At 31.1% G+C, this 6,000-nt stretch overlaps 1 protein-coding gene across 3 annotated transcripts in view; it reads right to left on the reverse strand.

The window, feature by feature from the left end:
* The window catches only part of LOC125650172 (ceramide glucosyltransferase-like), a 44,016-nt gene extending 38,240 nt beyond the window's left edge, over window positions 1-5,776 (reverse strand). For 2 of the 3 annotated variants that reach the window (XM_048878202.2, XM_048878199.2), the window contains exon 1: window positions 5,636-5,776. The gene's annotated coding sequence lies outside the window, so the exon portion shown is untranslated. Of the gene's footprint in view, window positions 1-5,374; window positions 5,574-5,635 lie in introns of those variants that run through there. The other variant, XM_048878200.2, reaches the window with a different exon arrangement.
* Window positions 5,777-6,000: the final 224 nt, after the last annotated feature.

Genomic DNA, 6,000 nt, shown 5'->3' on the forward strand with positions numbered 1-6,000 from the left:
TAACTTTAGATACATATTTGGAGATTACAGTAGATCATAGATGTAAATGGCAGATAAAGCGTGCAAACGTGGGGTTATGTAGTATTGTAAATGGCAGATAAAACGTGGGGTTATGTAGTATTGTAAATGGCAGATAAAGCGTGGGGTTACATAGTATTGTGATTTGATTTGTACTTAAAAGTTACTTCACAGATGCTATGGTTTATCTATGTATTAAAGTTGTATGGTCCAAATTTCGAAGAAGAAAATTTGCCTTGTAAAAACACTGTTAAATCATTGCACATACATATTTATGAGGCTGTACCACATGTCATACATTACTTCACCTGTTTTAACCAGAATTATTTGATTTTAAATCAGTGTTTACAAGAAATATATTACTTGCATGGCCATTTCAAGTCACATGCAGTTAAGTGATCAGTTAAGCCTTTCAGATCATTGGTGATCTTATTTGTGTAAAGCTGTGTATATATATATTTGGTTACAACAGTACCGTGCCACAAGTTTATGACAAATAAAAATATCAAATACATCTTAGTAATTCGTTGTTTTACGCTCTTTCAGCCTTAGGCAGTTGCCTTTGATTTTTATACATCATGTTGGGATTCCCAACCCGCATGGGGCTATTTATAGATGCAAAATTATGCATACCCGCTACTATTTACTTTTTAAATAATCTTTTCACTGTTTTCTTTTACATGCATGTTTTCAAGCATGTAATTAAGGGAAAATTAATTACTTTAAAAACTAATTAATCTGTTTTAAAGTAATTCTGTACAAAAATAATACATGAACATCAGATCATACAGCTTTAAATTTTAATATCTATACTCAAAAAAATCCAATAAAATAAATTAAAATTTTCAACAAAAAGCAAATCTACAATTATTCCCAACTATGAATATTTTTAACTTTCAGTTTGCGTATTAATTCTTGAATAAGAATTTATTTCAATTAAAAACAATTTTACAATTGATACAGATTAATCTGAGTTCCGCATTTCACTCAATGTATTCCATGGTGAAGCAGAGACAGAGTGTGTTACACCGACTATATCAATCTGCATCATTTTCACCTCCTGAATCAGAAACAAGGGGGTAATTGTCATATAATATGTGATGTCATGAGTTCTACTTATTATATAGAACTATACAAGTATGAAGTTGTAAATTACAACAGAACTACATCTTGAACTAATCAATATAAACATTTTGAATTGTTCAACATCAAAATAATATTTGTAGAGAGTAATGTACTAGTAGTATTTGTCTTACTTTAATTGAGAAAGATTTTTCAATAAGTACAAAATGCTATGTATGTATATATATATTTTTTTTAGCTACATCTATAATAATTGTGCTAAATGATGTGCAGATCGATTGAATAATGTGCATCAGTGTATTCGAAAGAGTTGTTGTGAATTATCAACACAATAGGTGTCAAAATAAACATTATTTCTTACAATGCTTACAATAAGTTGGATTTACCACAATCATTGTACTATATTCCTTTTCCTAGAGACTTGAACATGCTTGTCCGTCGATAAATGTATTGTAACAGCCAATTATGGAACAACCATAGTACTTTCTTCAATGTAATTGGTTAGATTGACAGGTTATTATCTAGTGTGAAACTGTGATGTCAATTTGATTGCTATTTCAGCCTTGTGAACATCAAGCTTCTGCTGTTATCCTATAACATATGTACTCCATATATTTTGAATTTTTAACACATTTCATGAAATGTTTCTCCTACACACTATTTCATGGCACGGTAATGAAAAACCATATATAATTTTCAAAGGTGAGATGTCGACTGGATGAAATTTTGTTATTTTCATAATCAATATGAACATACTCCTCATAAATAATTAAGAGACCATGCAAACTAAGAATAACAATTCTTTGAAAACAAATCCAAGTTCCCAGAAAGATACTTATTAAAAACCACAAAAATTTTACCCCATGAAAATAAACAGTGCTACAGTAACTGAATCATAGCCATTAAAAATATAATCCATCCAAACAAGTGGGTTTTTTATTTACTCTACATGATCTAAAAACTTAAATTGTTCTCAATAAAACAGAATAAAATCTGTTTACTTATCATACTTTCATTATCTAAAGTTGCAGCAAACCTCATTTGTCAGAAAACTGTTTTCTAAAAGTTAAAGTAGAATGTCTGTTGAATCAACAAGGATAATGATGGCAAGTAACAGTGGCTTAATGGTTACAGCCTTTGCTGAACATGCAGTCTGTGACTGGGAGGTTGTTGGTTTGAACCCTGCATGTGTCTTGGCCACACCAAACCTTTGATGTAAAACTAGGAGGTAAAATACTCTTTTGCCAAATTTAGAAGTGAGAGTCATGGGTCTTCGAGATGAAACCTTAAAAACATGGGCCCAATGTCATGATGGGCATTAATGGCACATTAAAGAACACCCTAAATGTGAATGGTCCAGAATACCATGTGTATATAGGTCTAAATATAGGGCACTTTACCTACAACTGATGACAATCTCAATACTAGTAAAAAAAAAATCAGCTTAAAACAAAAAACCTAAAAATTATTGTTGGAGATTCTTCTTGTCCAAGAAAGATAAATTCATATATCTCATGTCAAAAACCATATTTGTTCTTTTGAGGTGGCTTGACACCCAGAAATAGTTTCTCAAATCAGTACGAATTGATTTAATTATAAAAGATATGATGATATACAATAAGTATATATGCCAAAAAGGCAAAAAATATACAAATTTTGATAAAAACATGATTTTCAAAAAAAGTATTTCAACACATATGAACAAAAGACACTGGGGGATTTGAACTCAAGATCTGCAGTTCACCAGCCCAATGCTTTAACCACTGAGCTACGGTGATATACAAACAAATCGACCAATACAAATAATTTCACAAAACATTTAAATCCCCATCTTGTGATGTGGTGTCATACAGAGTATATAACTTTAGAGTAGTGAGCTACCTTAAAATTGGTGGGAATTTAGTTCAAACATTTAGCACAAGATTTTTATGCTACTTGATCCAAATGAACAAAAACAAGGGTTATATATAGTGTACAAACCCTATAATTCTCAGTAAGGCCAAAAAAAAAAAATTGTTTCTTGTTACCAAGGCAAAAAAATCCAGGCAGGTAGGCAGATTTTTTTCTTTTTTAAGAGTTACCTTTTAAGGGTGTTGATTTGTAACACAACCTCAATAAATGGACCCATGTAAACAAAAGAGTTGATCACACATAAAGTATATGTCATCGTGTCAAACCTAAAAGTAAAGAAATCAATCCCTACACTACAAGTGTAGTATCCTTGCAGTGGTAGAGTGTTTGCTTTGTAACCATGCAGGAGGCCTGCTCAAGCCATGGCCGCATCAAACCTAAGACAAATATATAAGTAGTCATTGCTCCTTCTCCAAATGCTTGGCATTTAGAAGTCGGAATCACTATAGACTTTCAGATTATCTTAGAACAGCTTCATCCCGTTGACCATAAATATCTAAGAAAGTACTTAAGGTAGTTCCATCCTCATGTGACTTGTGATTAATGGTTAAAAGTGTAAAAACTTTATCAATTTCCACTCAATATAGTTTAATTTAATTAATAACCAAAGAAAATGTATATGTTGCCACCTTTTTAAAGATGTCAGACATACAAAAACAGAAGTATACATCAACATCAGAAAATCCACATTTTCGTTAAACAGAATAAAAAATATATATAAAAACTTAATGCAATGACAAAATCTAAGTATCAACAGTGTTTTAAAAAATGCTAATTTATAAATATGTATAGATTAATCGTGGATATTAGGAAAACCAATGTATAATAGACATCCATTTGAGGAAGTTCCAGCATAGGAGTTATTGCCCTTGACAACATTTTTTAAATCATGAATAATTGATCATCTATGGAAAATATAAACTTTTTCAGTATTAATAGTTTACCAGATTTTTTATTATATCCAGTGAATAAAATTCCTCAGAAAGATATATTTCTATCATGCACAAATTTAATTTATTAAGATTTTTGCAAAAACCTATGACATCACATGAGGATCAATCAACCTTAAGTTACTAAGTGATGTAATCACTGAGTTCTCACTGTGATGGCTACATTCTCTGAAATATGTAGACACAGAGCTAGCTCCCATGCCATTGGGAGCTGTCATTTTGTTTACTTTATAAGCTAACACGGATCAGAATTAAAAACAAATTCCAATCTGGAAATATATTTATTTTTCTGGATATTGGTTAGAAAAAATTAAGGTCGGCATCTTTGAGTCCAGGTAGGTCGGGAAACAGGAAACAAAAATATTTTTTGGTCTAACCTTACTATCTATTCAAAACTTTAAAATATATTCAAACATGATAATTAGTAGGTGTTTTTTATGACATGTAGATAAGATAAGATAAGTTTATTCCAATTTTGGGCCCAGAGGGCATAACAGTAAGACATTTTATAAAGAAGGAAATTCAAAAAAGAAAGAAAGTTTACAACATTAACTACAGGTTACAGAGACTGCAAACTGCGTGTGGATGCAGCATGTTGGGGAAACAAGTACATACATATATGAATTGCTAATCATGTATATATACAAGTAGATGGACAGTATCAGTATTATACCAATATATGAATAATAAACTATAATGATTTTTGCAGTTTTAAAGCATTACTTCTTTTTTCTGAAAGTTTGCACTAAATATTCACTCAATTTGACAATTACTGGTTTGTCTTCATTAATCATCAACCAAGTAAATTTGTCCTTATTTGTTAGATAGATAAAAAATTTGTTGAGCTTGTATATACCATTAAAAAATATATTTCTCTCTTCAACATAGAATGGGCAATCAGTGTATATGTATAAACATGTATAAAACAGTAGCATATATCATGGTGTTAAAGGTATGATACCCTTTCTATCAAATTTGTGATTGGGTGACAGACTGTGGTCATGAGTGAGCTAGATAAGTGAAATTGATGACCATTATCTTATGTCTAGGTGAATGGTTATACAGATACAACACTTAACGTGCTTTGAGATAATTCTTATTTGAAGTATCTTGTTAATTCTTATGATGTTTCTTAAAACTATTAGATTCAATCTTAAACGCAAGTATTTAGCAACTATAAATTCATAATATTAAAGAGGATTTAGATTTGGATAAAATATTTTTTTTTTCATCATGTTCATGTCTATAATTGTTGAATTTTTAATTTTATTACTTTTTAAATACTAAAAAATTTCATGCACATTTGCTGCACCTATGACACCCTTAAATCAAAAGCTAAGTTTCATTATTGTACCGATTTCTTTTCGTTCATACAATAAGTAACTAGTAAGTACCAGATCTACTGTACGTACCTTCCAAAAATAGTTTCCCCGTGTTCATTCCGTTTGAGAATATTGTATTTAACTATATGTTTGCTCAAACGACATCCGAATCATCCTTCGTTTGAGGCGAAAATATTACGAAACAGTAATTTGAAATACTTGGCTATGACGAATATACGTGTGTGCCTATTTTAAAAAATAGTGTTGTTTACATTCAGGTAAATTTACAGAAGTGACGTTGCAATTCAATGCTTCAATGGAAGACGATAATTTGCTATACACTTTACGTACCAGTTTTACTCGGAACAAAATTTAACTTCTCCTCTTCTCTGATTTATAACTGGACAACATGTCTTGATTTGTTACGATTGATTGATCGTACCCATTCGCTTGTACTAGCAACGCACCCCGGCGTGAATAATTGGTGCAAAATTATTGGTCCGTGACAAAACAGAAATTGTTAACTCGTTCCGTAAACGGTTTTTCATGAACTATATTTTGGTCACTATTTGAATGTGGAGGGTAAGGGTCGTAAGAAACACCCTTTTAAGCCAGAAATTGTGCTGAAGGAGTGGAAATTCAATTTACCTCGGTTTCTTTTCCGTGGTTATCCCTTTAAAGTAATTCCACCCTCCTGTGATGTCATCAGATTTTGC

This window comes from Ostrea edulis, chromosome 5 (assembly GCF_947568905.1).
Source record: "Ostrea edulis chromosome 5, xbOstEdul1.1, whole genome shotgun sequence".
Lineage (NCBI taxonomy): Eukaryota > Metazoa > Mollusca > Bivalvia > Ostreida > Ostreidae > Ostrea > Ostrea edulis.